The sequence below is a fragment of the Lissotriton vulgaris genome, chromosome 5, assembly GCF_964263255.1.
Source record: "Lissotriton vulgaris chromosome 5, aLisVul1.2, whole genome shotgun sequence".
NCBI lineage: Eukaryota > Metazoa > Chordata > Amphibia > Caudata > Salamandridae > Lissotriton > Lissotriton vulgaris.
Genome location: NC_141693.1, coordinates 1,136,324,617 through 1,136,343,544, shown reverse-complemented (window position 1 = coordinate 1,136,343,544; position 18,928 = coordinate 1,136,324,617). Strand labels below are relative to the sequence as shown.

The 18,928-nt window shown below is 43.5% G+C and overlaps 1 protein-coding gene across 9 annotated transcripts in view; it reads left to right on the top strand.

Annotated features, from left to right (window-relative positions):
* The first annotated feature begins 1,848 nt into the window (after nt 1–1,848).
* The window catches only part of CCDC186 (coiled-coil domain containing 186), a 662,916-nt gene continuing 645,836 nt past the window's right edge, over nt 1,849–18,928 (top strand). For 3 of the 9 annotated variants that reach the window (XM_086922870.1, XM_086922866.1, XM_086922875.1), the window contains exon 1: nt 1,858–2,207. The gene's annotated coding sequence lies outside the window, so the exon portion shown is untranslated. Of the gene's footprint in view, nt 2,208–2,861; nt 3,039–18,928 lie in introns of those variants that run through there. The other 6 variants (XM_086922871.1, XM_086922867.1, XM_086922872.1 and 3 more) reach the window with 4 other exon arrangements.

Genomic DNA, 18,928 nt, shown 5'->3' with positions numbered 1-18,928 from the left:
TGGCCATTGCATCTCAACTAAGTGTGAAGGACAGTATACGGGAGAAAATAAACGCATATTACAACACCCCCAACGAAACAACTAAATTCACACTATTTTACCTTATGAGAGGGAGATAGTGTAGGGACGTACTTACACTAAAATTGGATGATTGCTACAGGAGTGGGGGCGAAACTGAGCAGATAGAGGACAATGAGCTGCATGTCAGAGAGAGAATTGTACAGAAACAGGAAAAGACCAAGAAGTACGCAGACCAAGTCAATAAAGCCACGGTGAAGGAGATTGAACGCGGAGACTGGGTCATAGCAAAGAATCCTGGTTTGGTGACCAAGGAAGTATCAACCTACAGTGGTTCGGTGCAAGTACAAGAATCCACCAAAGGGGCTATGTACCTAGGGAAAAATGGCTGGCGAAGCAAAGACGATGTGGTCAAGTTAAAACATGGACAAGAGAAGATCATTCTCAATGGTAAAAGAGCGGAAGAGGAAGATGCTTATGATAGCATCCTGGAATGGGATGAGATGTCTGGTAGTCCGTACTCCAGGATGGAAGAAGAGCTGGGCAACCTGTCCAACGCCGGGAGTAGGGCTGCAAGTAGCACCTTTGACAAGAGCCACCCCGAAGAAGAACCAGACAGTGGCCCCATCAGAGTCCCAGCACGGGGGGGCGGGAGGGAGGGGGGAGCAGGCATAAAAACTAGAAGTGGTAGACTAATCAGAATGCCAAAACGTTATGAAGACTTTGTTCAAGACTAAATGTCGTTGTGGGTAAAGGAGGGAGATGTTGTATCCTAATGTTTGTGGTCCCTGCCGCGGACCGTAGTTAATTGTTGTGGTGACACGCATTACGTCATGCATTCCATTTTGGAATGTCAGTATTGGTATTTATGTGACGTCACCCCTGGCCAGTCATATCTTCCCCACCCTCCATTCCCGCGCCTGCTCTGTCCTCCCTATCCCTGGTGAGCCTTTCCGTATTTAATATCTTATTAAAAGAACTTAACTTTCCTCCGTGGTCCGCATCTTGCTTTACAACAGCTACCTCGTACATTTTGTTTGCTTTCGATACTTGCACAAGTGCCACCATTGCCTACGTAACGTTTGTTCTTGTGTTTGAGTTTTTGCCATGTATTGCAGTATTTTACCTCTACTTGTACTTTGTACGCTTTTGTAACCTGCACACATGTCACGTTTTCCTCCTGTAATACACCGTCTGCTACCTCGTTGTAGTGTGGATAGATGGACAGCCACACAGTAAGGATTGACAATACATTTATTAATATATACCAAAGGCCCGCTGGGCATAGGAAAGAGAACAGCGTCCACCGTGAGAGTCAGGTGACAACTGTGAGACTGTCACGGTGACATCACATTTATAGATAGCGAACATTCCATGATGACACCGAGGGATGTCAGGTCATGGAAGTGGAAAACATACTATGCACAACAACACACAACCGCATAGTGTAAATAACATCAGGTACAACACTCTTGTATTTGTTTGCTCACGATTGTCACTTTTGCCTCATGTAACTAGCGTTTGCTTTTGTAATTTGTTCACTTGTAATGTTCTCATGTATTTGTTCTGTTCCTATTGTGAAGCGCTCTGACACCTTCGGGTAAAGTCCGCGCTATTAAAACGCATACATAAATAAAATCTCACTTAAGCCCTGTGATCGAGCTAGTTTGCACTCAAATACTCACAACCAATCACTTAGATTCATACATTCTCTACTGATTACGATAAAAGTCCAAAGCCATTCTATTGGTTGTGATAACTATTGTCATGGGGTTGGCTGGTAATCTCTTGTCGGTTGTGCATTGGCTGCCACTCGCTACGTGTTGCCCTACGTCAGTGGGTAGTTTACAGTACAGACCCACAGAGAAGCTGACTTTAAAGTAGTTAGTGTGTGCCTTTGCCAGTCCGATGCAGCAAGGAGATGTCAGTAAACACAGTGAACTGGGTCGGTGTTAACGAGGCTCTTCTCACCACCTCAATTTTATTTTGCATATAACTCCGCCCTGCAGCAGCTTCGGTGGCGCGATCAATTGCCGAAAGCCACTCGTTCTTGTTTTTCGTCATGAGCGCGTCACCTTCTGCGCGTACTCCTCGGGCAGCCACTCCACCTCCTTTGGGTTAGGCTCCACCTTGTGCCACCGACGCAGATAGTCCCAGCTGGGTCCTTGGTTTAGGGAGTCACGTTTTTGGTATGTTTATTTCCTGTTCTCGAAATTCCTTACATTAGTAGGGTTGCAAGTACAATACATGCCACAGGCTCCACACCGCTACCCAAAGCGGGGGCGGGGCAGGATTGCCCACCCCCGAATCACTACACTAGTAATAAGGATTAATGGGACCTGTTGTAATCATAACTGTATTTGAGACTACTATAGAAGCGTGTTTGGATGTTAGTGGTGTGGCTTTGTAGCACAGGGTAATCGTGGTGCTTCACTCATTTTGGAACACGCTTTTCATTTAAAAAAGGCACTCGTCTAATAATACACTCAGATGACTTGAAAGAAATTGCATAGTGGTTGTACTAATTCAGTACATTGGCCATTTGTCGCTCGCTCTACAGTTGGTACGTGTATCTTCTAATTGGAACTAATGTGCCTACTGGAGATTTCCAGGGTTGGCAGGAGCATCAGTGTAAAATACCAGTATACCTTTCGCCGCCATGCCATTGCTTTTAATTGCGAGAACCCATGTTTGGGTACTGTGGACGTGATTAGGGCTATAGCGCACCTAGCAATCAAGTAGCTTCTGTCCTGCTCTCGTCGCGCTCCAGGGCTCAGCTGTTGCACTTGTGGAATTTACACCCAGATACTCTTGGTAGGAGGAAGAACCACAAGGTGAGTGCTGACGACACCGCGCTTCGGCCAGGGATTGGCTGGCTTCCCCCATGTCCGCTTGTTGTGCTGTCATCTTTGTTGATGTGTCAGCAGAGGCGCCAGGTGCTGTACGGGAGTGGATTGCGGGTGCGAAAGGTGTCCTAGGCCTGGAGTATCGGCAAACCAAGACCAGCTTCTGGTGAGAAGGTAACCCCTGGAAGTTTCGGGAGCGATTTGCTGGCACCGGAAGGAGCCCAGTAGCCTTTCAGGTTCACCCTGCCTAGACGGTGCTCTGCCCATTACCTTAACTGCCGTTGGAACCGAGTTTCGGTTCAAGGGAGAGGGAGCGCATTGTTTAATGTTTACGATTCACCACCATCACCCCCGGAGAAGTGGGTGTCCGTAGCATGAGGTCAACGTTTGCTCCCTCTGAGACTGTTGACGAAGCTATGGGTCAGTAATGGTGTACTGTGCCACGCAGGGTTGGGGTCAGTGTAGTGGCAGGCTACGACAGCCACCTGCCTCTTATTCTGCATGGAAACGACAGAGTCTGCCCTAATACACGTGCCCATCTTCCAATTCATTTCTAGAGATGGTAGGGTTAACGTGCTATTTAGAATGTGGGTGCAAAAGCCCAGCTTTTATGTGAGGCGTAGAAACATTGATGCTAGCCATGACGGTTTGGGCGTAGACGTATGTGTGTGTATGTAAGAGGGCCTCAATCCAATTTTGCGGATATATCACCCCTTAGTTCGATCATACATGCCTGCTGGTATCCAGTGGAAGTAGACATTTGTGTTTTCACTTCCTTTTTGGTGGAGGGTGCACGGCTTGCATCGATAAAATGAATACTAATTGTACCTCGAATGTAAATGCATGGGTAAAATTGAATTACATTGAATACTTGGCAAAGCCATACTGATTCTTTCACAACGATTTGCTGCTTTGAATTCATTGGTCCCCTTAACTACTGCTAGGATGTCATCTCCTAGTTAGGCTTTGAATTTACCAACTGTTGTTAATCCTAAATTAATGAAAATGATGTTCTTAAAGAACTCAAAGGTTGTAATTGTACCTATTGACGTCTTTAATATGGTTCGAGCTTTCGAGAAACGCCCATTCACGTAGCGTAGTAATAGCAGGATTTAATGCCGATGCTTTTAGGGATAGGTGTATAACTAATGGCAGCATTATCGGTTTAGGCACTTGTGCCATTGTCCTGAAGCGTCCATCTTATTTACAAACTGATTTAGCTAAACATGTCCGAAGTTTGTCACTTTAGATACAAAAAATGATGCTGTCTTTCTAAAGTTGTTTGAAGTACATTTCTGTTGAAATGATGGCTTGCACCATGCCTGCTCTATATATGCGTATAATGCTTTGTAAAACTGATTGTGGCTTCTTAAGGCTAAATATGTGAGAAAAACGAATTATATTATGCCTAGGAATTTTTTTTCCACCAAATAATATGCCCTCTGTTTTTTCAAATAGGTGCTTCATTTAGCCCAAGTTGGTAAGACTTTAGTGGTGTTTGTTCATTAGAAATTGTTTACACTTTCTGACGCATTTGTTCTGCATTTAGTTATCTCCTCTATGAACTAAATGTTTAGGGAATGGCTCTTGTCAATTACCCTAAACTGCAGTAAAAGATCCCTGATTAGCAAGTGAACTAGTTTGCATATAAACAGGGGGCAAGTTATCATTGACAAATTGAGAGAAAATATACATCAGCCTTCATAATTTAATGTAACATAGAAGCTATGCTTGGCTACTGCTTGTGTTTTGATGAAACAACGTTGTTGTGTGTGAATGCAAAAGCATACACATAGTACCATAAACATATTAGTTTTACTATATATTTTTAACGAGGTTAGTGATACACCCTTTTTTTTTTTGGAACGTCCTGCATCTGCAAAGCGTGCTTTGTAATTTTTACTGAAAGTTTATAGGGAGAGAGGAAACTGGAGCTTGTGCACGAGTGTTGACCTAGTTTTGTGTGGGAAATATTCACCGCTTTACAATGGATTACAGAAGGGTTGTTCATTTCCGCAGAACTAGTGGACATTTGAGAACAGAACTGCGTATAAAGCCTACATTGTTTCAGGTTAGCAGCTCAAGGCAGTCTTGATTCCTAATGTTTGTATTCACAGTAGCCAAAACGGCTTCTAAAAGGTTTATTTTGTGATTCACTAATAACATGAGAAGCAATTAAATTAGAATCCAATATTTTTTTTCTAGTTTGTGTTCTCAAAAAACCTTTCGTTGTTGAATTCTGTGGACCTCGTTGGTTCTTCAACAAAGATCAAGTGTTAGATATTACAAATAAAGATGCCTTTTTTGATTTTGTTAAGCAAAAACCATTTAGTTTACATTAAATGTACACACCAGTTTCCACATCTATATTGACAGAGAGGTCAGCAAGAAGTATTGATGCTGTAAGTCACATTTATAATATTCCCCACTTCTGCACACTCTCCAATGGAAATATATGGAATTAATTTATCGCTATTTTATCCATTTGTTGATTGACTTCTAAAATTGATATGTAAACAGACTGTTTAAAAAAAAAATCTTGTAACCAAGCAAATTAAATGTAACACTTTGAAAGTAGTTTTCTATTGTACATAATTTCCTACACGCATCAAAAATCAACATCGCTCGATACTGTATTATTGCAAGACTAGAGCCAAATTACGGAATGTGATTAATTAATAATTACCCATAACCAAGAACTAAAAGTAGTGGCAAACATTTTCGGTAGAATCACCCTGTCTTGATTAACAAGAGACTGCTCAGGCAAAGTTTGTTTTTATCAGGTTATATGGATTTAACATTGAAAGATGCTGGCTTATAGGTTGCAAATTCCTCCTATCTTGAACATAGATTGAATTACCAGACAAGTCTGGAACTTCTAAAAGCATTTACTGTGAAATTGTTCTATTATTGTCGAAGATTTAATTATGTACCCCATCTTAAGGATTTGACTTAAAGTAGTCTGTTTCACGTAGCTGTGAAGCGAGGAAAACTATAGGGGAAGAATTTCATTTATTAAGAAAACATACTATTTTCTGAATCATTAACTTTATTAATTGTTCCTGTAAAATGTTACGCAGTCATATATTTTTAGGCTGTTGATTTATTAGGTTTAGGTAGATACTCCTGCTAAACCATAGTCAGACATTGAGGTGGGTAGCTTTTGGGATAAATAACATAAGCAGAGTACTTGAAGGTATGATAGTTATCAGCCAGTAAAAACAAACATATGTAAGCTAGACATGGAGATTTGGGTGCATAACAAATCGTGCTAACACATCCTATTGCTCTGATGTTATCAATGTGGAAAATATGTTGCCAGAATGTTGTGATTGCTCTGGTCAGTGGCACACCAAGTACATTATAACTATTTCTGATACTCAACAGTGCTTTTATCTCCTTAAAATGCAAAGAGCTAATTCCCCCATCAAAGTTGACCTTCACTGAAGTTTGGATACAATTTGTTTGCAATTTTATTTGAAGACTGTGTTTAAATTGGCAGAAATGAAGGCAGAGGTTATTTTCTAGAACCATTGGTATCACTTACTTAATGTATTTGTATCTCAGGCCAGGAATTAAGCACAATCACTGAACCAGATGTACCACTGTCTTTGCAAACTCTCTGTGCGTAAAGGTGGTGAGTGATGAATATAACATTTAGAACTAGTTTCCCAGATTCTGGAGAGGCCTTGGTACAGCGTAAGCAGCTGGAAGATGCAACTCCTTTTAACTTTCAATTCAATTTAATTTCTTTATGATTCAGAACTCCAAGGAGGTCCACATAAAATATTTTAAAGAGAGGAAGATTTCTATTATATCATATCATAATATTCTTAATAACAGAATGAAATACAGTTGGGGCCTAATAAATTATGATTTTACTATGTAATACAAATTTAAAATCAGTATTTAAGAAAAGCTATAAATGACACTATTGATAGTCACAATACCTTCTGTATAAAGTGCAAGTGCACATATGTAAAAACCTTTACACGATCAGTTATAATACAGCGCAAAATCTGCAAATTGCTTTATCACGATAAATATTCTAACAACTTCATTTATGTAATTCAAGTACCCTAGGTTTTAGGTTATAATGTACAAAATATGCTACACAGCAGGGACCATATTTGGCCAGAGCTAAACTTCTAATGGGGGGTAGACAAATAACACATGATTTAAGTTTTGCCCTTAGTTCTAGTTTATAATGTGCAAAATATTCTACCCATTAGGGAACATATTTAACCTACCAGAACTAAGCACAGCATAATAAATCACTCTAAAGATGTTTTAGAATTGTTTGAAAAAGCAAACATTTTTAAAACATAATAATTCAAAGGTGGGGGCCAAAAGACAGTTCTGGGCCTCCTCTGTGGTGGGCATGTTCTACTTTAAAAATACAGGTCTTGATAAACGGCAACGTAGTAGTTGTAATGGGGGACAGACAAATAACACATGATTTAAATCTTGCACCCAGTTTCCACATAGGTCACAAAGTCTGTTCTCTCCAAGTAATCCTTCCCATGCCCATGTATACATTTGCAAAGGGAGCAAATTCAACCTTAACAACAAATTGGTTCTACGCACTCCATGGGGGAGATTCCATGCAACGTACCATTGAGTTTTTTTATGCATACTACTCCCCACTATTGTGTCGTTTCTAGATTGCCATGAACAGAGAGTAGTATCTCTTTTGCGACTGACTACGTAAATTATATTTTTAATCAGACTTTTCAATTCAGGTTTTGGGAAGGGGCATACACCACTTCACCCCATTTCAAACTAATCTAAGGCTTTCCCATAGTTTCTAAAAACAATGCTTTCCCCTTCAAGCTAAAAAAAAGTCCTATCTTAGTGCAGCCTGTATAGAGTTTACATCATTTTTCAATAAAGCATTACCCCATCCTAAACATGCTGTCATAGCAAACACGTAAGTTGAGAGAAGCCCAAATTCAAGCCGAAGGGCCGCTTTGCTGACTACACAGTTCACACACTTGGTAATTTGTAATTTTTGTAGTGGTATTTGTAGAGCGCAACGGTCGCTCCGGAAGGAGCATCTTGGCGCTGATTTCTTGGTAAGAGATCAAATTACTTCATAGAGGCTAAGAATTAGATGGCTGCCATGGTGTAGTCATCAGGAAGATTAAAGATCCAGGTTTTTAGTAATTTCCTGAAATGTTTTTCTTGGGTTTGGGACCTAAGGTTTTTGGGCATGAAGTTCCAGGCTTTGGTGGCCAGATAATTTAAGGTTTTGCCACCTTTGGTTTTCAGATTAAACCTAGCTGGAAGGATTTGATTGTCATTGGAGGAGCGCAGGGTTCTGCTAGGGTTGTAGTGAGGGAAACGCCTGATGAGATATTTCGGGCCGGAGTTATTGAATGCCCGGAATGCAACAATAAGAATCTTGAAGAATATTCTTTTATGAAGTGGGAGCCAGTGTAGAGTTTTTAAAGCTGCGGATATTGAAGATTTCCTGGGTAACTTTAAAACTAATCTGGCTGCAGAGTGGAGTACACTTTGGAGTTTTTTAAGTGTAGATTTTTTTGCGCCTGCCAGAAGACCGTTGGCTGTACGTCTAGGCGTGCGAGAATTAGAGCCACTGCTACGGTTTTTCTAGAGTCTATCGGTAAGAAGTCAAAAACATTTTTAAGAGACTTTATGATTCCGAAACAGCGGCCAGCCACAGTCCTAACGTGTTGGTCAAAAGACAAATCGGTGTCGAACAGGACTCCAAGATTCCTTGCTGTTGCTACGGTCTGGGGGGGGAGCAGCTGAGTCTTCAGGCCACCATAGGCCTGGACAGAAGTTGGCATTTTTTCCCATTGGGAGGATTTCTGTCTTGCTGGAATTGCAGTTTAGGTGGTTTATATCCATCCAATGAAAAACAGCCTTCAGACAGCTTTTGAGGTTTTGTTCAGCCTTGGTGGAGTGTTCCTCTAGGGCTACGATGAGTTGCGTATCATCGGCATACGATGTTACAAGTATGCCGAATGACTCAATCAGAGATATGAGTGGAATTAGGTAAATATTGAAGAGTAGAGGGCTCAAAATGGAGCCCAGAGGAACTCCTGATGGGACCCTCTTCTCTTTAGAGAGGAAAGGACCTAGGGCAATCGTTTGGGATCTGTCGGTTAAAAAGGAAGTTATCCACGCTAGAACCACCTCTGAGATACCAATATCTTTCAGTCTGCTAAGCAGAATGGAATGCGAGATGGTATCAAACGCCGCTGTGAGGTCTAGAAGAATGAGGAACGGCGTTATTCTTCTGATCCTGCAGCAGCTTTATAGAGTCTGTTAATTCAATCAGTGCCGTTTCTGTAGAGTGATGGGGGCGAAAGCCTGATTGTTGGGGATGGAGTACGTTGTGTACTCCAAGATGCCTTTTAAGTTCTCTATAAACCATTTGTTCGGTAATTTTTCCTAGAACAGGGAGGAGCGATATTGGGCGGAGATTAGTGAGGTCAGAAGGGGATTTATTAGGTTTTTTCATCAGGGGTTTTACTATTCCCTGTTTCCATTTGCGTGGCACGATCCCCGTGCTAAGGGAGGAGTTAACAATCTTGTTTATGAATGGGTTCACCACGTCAATGAGTTGATGGAGAATTCTGGGGGGGCAAGGGTCTGAGGGTGATCCAGATTTGCATGCCAGAATAACTTCTCTAGTTTGATCTAGATTGACAGGTGTGAAGTTTTTAAGACTTCCGACTGGGATTACTTTCTGAGCAGTTATGCTAGAAATCTGGGCCGCTTGAGGTGGAGGGAAATATTTTGGATTGCGTCGATTTTCTCCTCAAAAAAGTCGGCTATTTGGTTACAAAACTCTTGAGATGGGGTAATTTCAGGTTGTAACGCTCTGGGCTGGGTGAAAGTCTTCACTATCGAAAACAATGTTTTTTGTTTCTGTTTGGACTCCTTAATGGCGTTAGTATAGAAGACTTTTTTAGCTGTTTTAATGTTGGAATGATATATTTTCCTCAGCTGAATATATGAAAGTCTGTCTGCCGTGTCGTACGTGGTCTTGTCTTCAAAATGAAAAAATAATCCGCCTTTTAGCTTTCAGAAGGCAGTCTAGGTGTAGATGGAAGCACTTTCTAGAATGGTTGCACTCATGTATGCACCATAAGTCAACAACCTTTGGAAAGTTTGACGTATCAGCAAGCTAGTGAAAGGGCTTTTTGGCATACTGAAAGATGCTCATGGTATGCTTACAGAGGGATGTATCCTATGAGTAGATGGCTTCTCTTATGTGCCACAGCATTATGTGATGTGTTTTATCTAGGAACACGATTCAATATTGTGACCTTATGCCCCTATACGGCTATAATCAATAAATAGCCCTATAATGGCATAATAATCAGAGCCATATTTCAGTAACTCGCCTCTGCAGTCCATGACACAGCAGAAGCTACTTCCTTAGATTCCTAGAGAGCACACCGAGTTCTTTCGACACACCAAACCCCCAGCAACCTGGGAAAGCCTCGCTTGCTTTGTTTTGATTTGTAATAGAACTCCTGCGAGCACTGTAAGAACGACCAGTTCTTAGTGACATCTTTATTGACATCTTATGTCCAAACCTTACGTCAAACTCGGCACCTTTCAGGTATAAATATACCAACGTTGCCTTAAGCAAATACACGATGGTGATTCTGGAGCAGAGCAGCTAATCTACTTTCCGAGAGCCCAGCAGAAGCGAGAAGCCCACGGACGCTACCCCTCCTCTTTGAATCGCTGAGAAAGACGCTGTCTTTTCTCCTGCCGAGAAAATCCAGCTCCGGCGTTTCCAGCCTACCCTTGCGGGTGACTGGGATATCTGGTCCTGAGAGTGAGATACAAGACCTCCTACATTCTATTCCCAAGGTACAGTGCTGAATAAACCCTTAGAGAGAATTCTTGAACAGATCCTTGGCAACAAACCTACTTAACTTAAATTGCTACTTACTTACTCCTTCCCACGTATTAGGCTTAGGTCAGGTACACCGGGGTAGGCGTATTTTAGAAGCACCAGTTGAGCACGTTAGCCTATGTACATATGTATATATATTTTATCCATTTTAAAGTGTCTTATGGCTAAGAAACCATATCAATGCTTTTACAGTATTATTTCATAGTACTCCTTTTACTGTACGTACTTTACTTTATAACAAGTCTTGCAATTGTGGCAATTCATTTCCCTTGCATGAGAAGGAAGACTGCTCAATAAATAATCTTTTATTGAAAACGCCCGTCTCTCTATTCTCTGCACCCTGGTGAAACTAATTATGCACATTTGACTGAGTGAAATAGCTGTCTATTGTTTCACACGACTCTACAGATTGACTCTTATTCTGAGGGAGCAAAGTTGTCATGTTTATGCGGTTGTCGGAAGCTGAATCCCTTCTTGTCTGAGCCAGGGAAGCTGATCACTTCCTATTCAGTCAAGAAAGTTTCCAGTGACCTCTGAGCTAGCTGGCGAAAAACCTAAATTAAGTCTAACATAGTCAGTAGAGACCTAGAAGACCTCAGTCCTACGTCTACACTGCTTTTTATGTTATTCCAATGCGCAGGGCCTATAGGGAAAATAGGAACTACACTACATATGTGTTCAACATTTCAAGATGGCCACTGCCTCAGAGGTTAAGTGCTGAGACTTGTTTGAAGATGAGCACCAACAGACAAGTCGACGCATAGGTGGCATCCACAGAGAGATAGCATTGGCGGAAAGAATTATTAAATAAGAAATCAATGTCAGGCCACAAAATATTAGTGCTCTTAAAATTGGAACTTGAAGTAAACAAAAGGTGGGTAAAAATATGGGCAAATGGCATCAATTCTTATGGCCACAAAACTGGGTGCTCCTCTTATTCCAGCTGAGAAGGTAAAGTCCTTGGGCATGCTACTTGCAATAAACTGCTCTTTACTGTGCAGATCAACTGTGACATATCCTCCTGCTTTCATTTGTTGTACATGGTTGGACGTGTTTCTGTTTCTGCCAAAAAACGTCATGCTAGGGTTGGTTCAGCTTCAATGTTGTTCAATAAAGGCAAACAGTCAATTCTTGGGCATCTTAAAATCTGCTTTTCATAGGCTGCCTCATATTCACATTTTCTCTGGAAACTGGCTAGAAAAATTCTGACCATGTTTATAGTGTTCTAAAAACTTAACACTGGCTCCCCATGAAGCAAACGATACACATTAGATTATGCATTTTTTGTCCTTGGGATAACCATATATTTTAACTGTGTGGGCTTAAAAGATAGATTTGCCTAAACTTAAGTGTGAGAACTCATTGATTCATACCTTGCAGTTTACTGCAAGTTATTGGATTAGGCTGTTCTTGTCTGGAGGGTTTCCATCCGATATTTACATCCTTTGTTTTGGATGGGACTTTGTGTTTGATAGGACTTTCACCTTACTTCCGAGGTTTTCATTTGTGCGTCGTTTTGGTATGGTGTCTTGCTAACGCCCATGCGTGCTTCGCTCTTCTCAAGGAAGAAGATGTTTCCTTACGGCTTGAGCGGCCGTCCTCGGTGCTGAGGTACCGCGTTCGAGTCTCGGCAACGACGCTCCACATCCTTTGATTCTGGGCAAATCATTTATACACTGAGACTGGCAACCTGGTTGGCAGCTGAGGGTGAGAGTAAGTTGGAACTGTTTGGAGATCTTGCATCGGCTTGGCTCTTCTGCTGCTGTCACATTTTTTGCCTCTATTAGTGCCTCTATCAGTTACGGATCTATGGGAACTGTACTCGCTTGGTCTTTGGGTTCCTCCTTATCAACTGGGGTTGACGGGCCTGCTTCATAGCGCAGGGTGTAGACAGCAGATTACGGTTTGGCAATTAATCCTCTAACTACTACTCTTGTTGTAATACATTTTTGTTGTAATACATTTATGTATTATTTCCTGCTGATCATGTCTATCTGTTTTTGTGATGCTTTTTGAAAAATTCCCTGGTAACTGCATCGAGGTGCCGTTCGTGCACTGTTCCTTGCACTGCAAGACGCAGCGTTGGGGCCTTCTAGGTGTTTTCTCGATCTGGCTTTATTCTATGATGGCCTGGGCGGGTCCCATTGGGTTGTCCGGTCCACTTAATAGGATTTGCTATCATTTGGCGTTAATGTTGGTTCATGGGTAACATTAACACATCTGTTATTCAGCGCCTATTGCAATGGGGGTGAACATGCGCTTTACCTATACTGTTGGAGACCATACATCGACCATTTGTTATGGGTTGTGTGTACAGGTCCTGGTGTTTCACTGGAGTTTTTGGGGGTGTCGCAGGGCCCTGATTCGTTTTGTTGGCAGTGTATCCCTGGCTCCTTCCTCCCCTCCGGGCTTTGGGCTCCCTCTGGACAAGGGTCTTATCCTGCCTCGATTTTCGTGGCGTCTCAATGTGGTTTATGGGCATACACTGCTTTTTGTCCTGCCTACTGCCGTGCCTCCCTACTGTCGCCTGTTTTCGGTGGTGGAGGTGTGGTTGCTCCTTGGTTGGTCTACTGGCTTTTTGTGGTGGCGGCTGGGTAAGGCCGGGGGTTTGGCTTGCGCCTTTTTCTAAGTGGTTTCGTATTTGGCTGTGCTTACGGGGTCGCTTTGGCGGCGCCTGTTTGTCCAGTTCCTGTTTACTGGTGGGGTCTTGGTGTTAACCCTTTTCTTATTTTTGGTTTTCCGTTTTTTGGTTGCCACCATCCTTGTGCCTGTCCCCTTTGTCTGGTTTCTTGTGTTGTCCATGGACCTGTTGCTCGAGGTTAGCTCTTGTTCCCCTGTTGGCGCAGGCTCCCACAGCCCTTGCGTTCAATTCCTGCCACTGCTTTCATTTGTGTTACTTGTTCATGCAGTGTTTAACTTATCACCAGGGAGCTCAATGGTAAGTCTTGTGCCTCTGGTGGCACAGGCTCACACTGCACACGGGATCGGGTCCTGCCACTGCTTTCACAGTATCCCAATGGGGGTATCTGTTCATACCATGCTTTGGTGTTTGCCTGCTCTCCCGGTTCCAGGCGCTCCCCCATCGGTTTTTCCGACTGCCTCTCTTTTCCTTTCATGTTTGGGGTTGTCTACCTTGGTCGGTGTCCTCCGCAGGGAGTGTTTCTGGTGTTGTTGTGCCTTGTTGTCAGGCGGTGCTTAGCATTGTCTTTCTCTTGGGGGCTCTTCCCATCCGGGGGGGTCTCAGTGCCACTGGGCTGTCTAGGGTTCTGGTTCTATCTCCTCTTCACCGGTTCCTGTGGTTGTCCCTTCCCTTGTTCCCGGTGATCTCCTTGTCCCTCGTTTTCCTTGTGTCAGTGGTTGTGTCCCCACGGGTTCGGTCCAGTCTGGATTGGTGGTGTCCCTCCTCTTCCCCCTCTTCTGGATCGCGGGTCTGGCAGGCAGCTCCCTTAACGCCCTTTGCTGCTGGTGCGTTCTGTGGGCACTGTTTGGGTCCCCGGAGATAGCTCTGTTGCTTACTCTGCCGTGCTCTCGACTTTTCACTTTGCCTCTGTTCCCTTTCCCGATGCGGGGTCCGGGCTTGTTTTGCCTGGACGGGGCTTTTGTTTTGTTGGTGGTGCTCTCCTGGGTCCTTTTCCCTTGGTTACCCCTGCTATGGGTTTTGGTTGTCTGGGGGTGCTGGCCTTCCCGGTGCTTCCTTCTCCATTGTGGGACCCTCCTCTTCCTGTGTGGTTTATACGTCATCTGCTTCTCTGGAGTGCTTTGCCTGCTGGCTCGGTTAGTTCCCTGGTGGTGTTGGCTTTGATTCAGGATAGTTTCGCCATGCCCTTCTTTCCTTTTCTCCTTAAGGTGTTTATACCTGTGGCCTTGCCTCCCTGTTCGCTCCTGTTCCTGTCCGCTCTCAGTTGTTCTGCTGGGTCGGGCCTGGTTAGTGGCCACCTGGGTGTTCGCTTCAGTGGCTCGCTTGCTCCTGGTGGTCCGTTTACGGGTTGGTATGCTTGGCCACCGAGCGGGGCATTCCAGCTCATTCGTGCTTGGTTCCCCTTGCTACCGGGTGCTTGCTGCTTCCTGGTACGTGGTTGCCCTGTGTTGGGCCTTTTCTTGCTTTTCTGGTGGCTCTGCATGGGCCCTGGTCCCTTCAGTTTTCCGGATCCTTGGGCGGCCCTGCGATTTTACGCTCGTGGCCGCTTTGGTCCATGGTGGCCGGGTTGCCTGGGGTCTTGCGCAGGTGTACGCTCCCTTCCAGGGGATCCTATGGCCCGCTGGGGTCGGTGGCCTGCTTGTTTTTCACTGTGTTGCTGTGGTTTTGTTGGCCTTGCATCTGTGGTTCATTGGGGTGCTTGTTGCCTTTCTGTGCTCTCCTCCGTTCTTGTGGTTCCTGCCTGTCTGCTTTGGTCGCGTCTGGTTCCTCTGCTTCTGCCCTCGGTTTCCTCGGTTGTCCGCCAGAACTGGTGAGGTTGGTTTCCTTATTTCCCACGAGTCGTGAGAATTGGTAAGGTTTCTGTTCTGTCGGTGCTGGTGGTCCTACGTGCTGTGCTGCTGTGTTTTGGTCAGACTGCATCCTTGACGGCTGTGGCATCTTGTTGTCTGTGAGGTTGTTGCCCTCTTTTCCGGAGTCTGGGGCGTTGGCTTCCCTCTCCCTTTTAGCTGTTCGTCGGGCAGTCAGCGTATGTTTGGGCCTGCCTGCCTCTTCCTGTTATGGGGCCGGTTATTGTTCCTTTTTGGCTCCGTGCAGTCTGGGTCTGCGCCTTTCCTCATTCAGTCTTGGGTGTGGGTGGAGTTTTGGCGGCTCTGGGTTCGCGTTTTCTTCATCCTTCCCGGTGTGTCTCTGTCCTGGGCTGGTTCTTCCTGCTCGTGTTTGCCTTTTTCTCTTGGGTGGTTCTTTCACTCCTCTGTGGTTGGTGGGCTTGCCATGCTTTTTTGTATCCCCTTCTGGTCCTTGGTTTCTTGTGAGTTTCCATTAAGCTGCTTGACTTTGGTATGTTCTCACTTCGTTAATCATGTGGTGAGGAAGATTTATTAGGAGGTAATGCCCTGGTTACTTACTGGTACTCTTTATTACTCCGAGTATAGTCTTTCTCCCCACATGAGTTCCCATCCCTTCCTCCCTCCCTGTCTGGCTATCGGCTTAATGTTTATGCCTGGTAGTTCAGGCTGTAGGTCAAGAATGACTTGGGTCAGCCATATTGGGAAGGGATGGGAGGCATGGAAGCTACCTTTTTGCTTTGGTGGGTTCTGGTGTGGAGCTGAAGCTCACTTCATTAATTATGTGGCGAGGAAGACTATACTCAGAGTAATGAAGATTATCGGTAAGTAACCGGGATATCTTCCTTCATGCTGCCACACTTGGACATGCAACATCGCCTCCTTTCCAAAACTTGGATAGCCTTTTGGGGGTCCAATAGGCTCTGTGAATGGTGAATAAATGATTCCTCCTCAGGTATGCAGGTTTTACTATTTTGTACAAGATAGACAGAGATACTTACCATTGGTCTTCCAGCATGGTCTCCTGCAAGCATCTTCCCAATAGATCCACTGGTAGAGTAAAATCCCTGCCTTCCGGCGCTATCATCAGCCAATACCACTGTGCAATTTCTTTTTTCGGTACGACCCCAGACTATAGCCTCTTTTCAAATTCACTATGTTCACCAATTTGTGTATCTGAGGCCTGATACCGACTCTGAATGAGCTTAAATCTTGAGATTCTTTGGCCTAATTCCTGATTACACCATTCCCACGTAATCAAACAGCCTTTGTGCAAAAGATGCTTCCACCTTAATATACTGGCCTTCCTAAGTGGAAATGCCAACGCAACCTTCGTCCAGTCTGGTGAGCCCAGAGAGTCCCAGATGGGGGCAAACTGACTGAAGTATGGCAATTTTGTGACCTTCCTATTTTTATACCACGTCTGGGCCATGCCCCTTAGGATCTGCTGCCAGACTTATTAAAAGTATTTTGGGTCTGCATACTTGTACATAAAGCCACATTCCCCTCCACTCTCTTTCTCCAGCATCACCTCAAAGAGCTTGCCAATCTCTTATTTTGTAGGTCTGTCCAAGAGCATTCTCTCATTATTTAATAAAAAGGACGAGGTGTAAAATAGCAAATCTGGTAATGCTAAACCACCTTTCTCCAACCTCCTTCTCAGCTTTTTCCAAGCTATCCGTGGCCCTTTAGATGCAGAAATGAAGGAACTAATTTCACCTTGCATCTTTGCAAACCACTCTTTCTGAAAGGGTAAGGGGATGGAGTCGAAAAGGAAGGTGAATTTTGGGAGAATTGCCATCTTTACAAGATTAACTCAACCAAACGGAGATGGAGGAAGGTATAACCAGTTCTTCAACAAGACACCCACCTCTTTCATGACTACTTCAAAATTTTCTTTAGAAAGTTTTTCAATATCGTGGGTGATCTTAACCCCTAGATATCTCATCTCTCTTTTACACTTTACTTCACCTGCCTCTGAGTTCCAGACCATAACCTCAGTTTTCTATTTATTGATGTCATAACCTGAGATTTTCCCAAAGTCTGCTGTTACTGTTAAAACGCACCTCAATGCTCTTTGTAGGTTAGTAGTAAAAATTAAGATATCATCTGCATATAAACCTATTTTTTTACTCCAGCCGTTATATTGGAATGGTAGAATGTCTACATTGCTCCTAAATCTTCTAGCTAGTGGTTCTATGTATAGATTGAATAATAGGGGGGACAAGGGGCAGCCTTGCCTCGTACCCCTTGATTTCCGAACAGCCTTTGTCAGAACCCCATTAACTAAAATCCTGGCTTCAGGTGCGGCGGAGATTCTATCCAAGATTTTACACACATTAGGACCCAGGTTTAGCGACTTTGCCACAGCCTTTAAATAAACCCAATTGACACGGTTGAATGCTTTAGCAGCTTTTAATGCCATTACTGCTAACGTTAGACCATAAGTAATAGCCAGGTCTATGGACCCTACAAGGGTATATGTCAGTTCTTTCGAAGTTCTACCTCTGATAAACAAGTTTTGGTCCTCATGTACAAGCAAAAACATGACTCCATTTAATCTTTCTGCTATAGTTTTCACAAACAGTTTATAAAAGCAGTTTAATAGCGATAAAGGAGTCACAGTTTTCGGGGCATTTTCCTGGTTTCGGAATTAGTGTGATGATAGCCTCTTTCCAAGAATCAGGCAATTCAACTAGAGGCAAGAATATTGCATTGAAAAGCTCTACCAGAATTGGGTTTAATATATCAGCCAGAGCCCTATAAACTTCATGCGGAAGTCCGTCTGGTCCTGATGCCTTCCCCTATTTGTCCTCCCCATTAGCCTTTTCTATTTCTCCGGTGTTTATCCTCTCATTAAGCTATTTACTTTTCTCTCCTGTTAAAGGATCGAGATGGTCCTGACTCAGCCAGATCATCACCTCTTCTTCTGTGACATCCAGATCTTCGTGATACACTTTACCAAAATGTCTGAAGAAGGCTAGTTGAATGGCCTGATTATCTCCAAATAGAGTTCCTGATTGTTCGTACCTGATCTCTTTAATCATATTTCTCACTTGATCACTCTTGGCTTTCTAGGCTAAGAGCTTACTGCAACCTTCACCATATTCAAAGTGAGCCAACCGACTTGTCTCCCATCTTTTCCTTACCCTGTCTTGTATAATTGCTGACAATTTAGCTTTTGTTTACATTATTTCACTCAGCCTGGCCTCATGATCGCCCTGTTTTTTTGAGTTAATCAAGTAATTTTCAGTTACCCGGATTCACTCTTCTAGTACTAGTATCTTTTTATGAGAGGCTCGCCTTTTTGCTGCTGCTAGAGTGCCTCTCAAGTAAGCCTTATATGAGTCCCCAACTATACCAATCGAAGACGAACCCAAGTTGTTATCAAAAAACTCCTTTGTCTCTTCTTTTAGAATGTCTACAGTCCCTTCCTCTAATAGGATTGTGCGATCTAATGCCCAGCTTGATTGAGCAACACCCTCACCCAGTTTTATATAGCGTATTATTTTTTAAAAATATTTCTTTTTATAAAACAGACAACCAATGACTAACATGTACATATGTATAGCCTGGCATCTTCCAATACAGAGGCAAAATCACTTATAGCAAATTAAATGACCAATGTTACATTCAGCTAATCGGGGGGGGGACGTTTCAGAAGGTTCCACGTCACCCT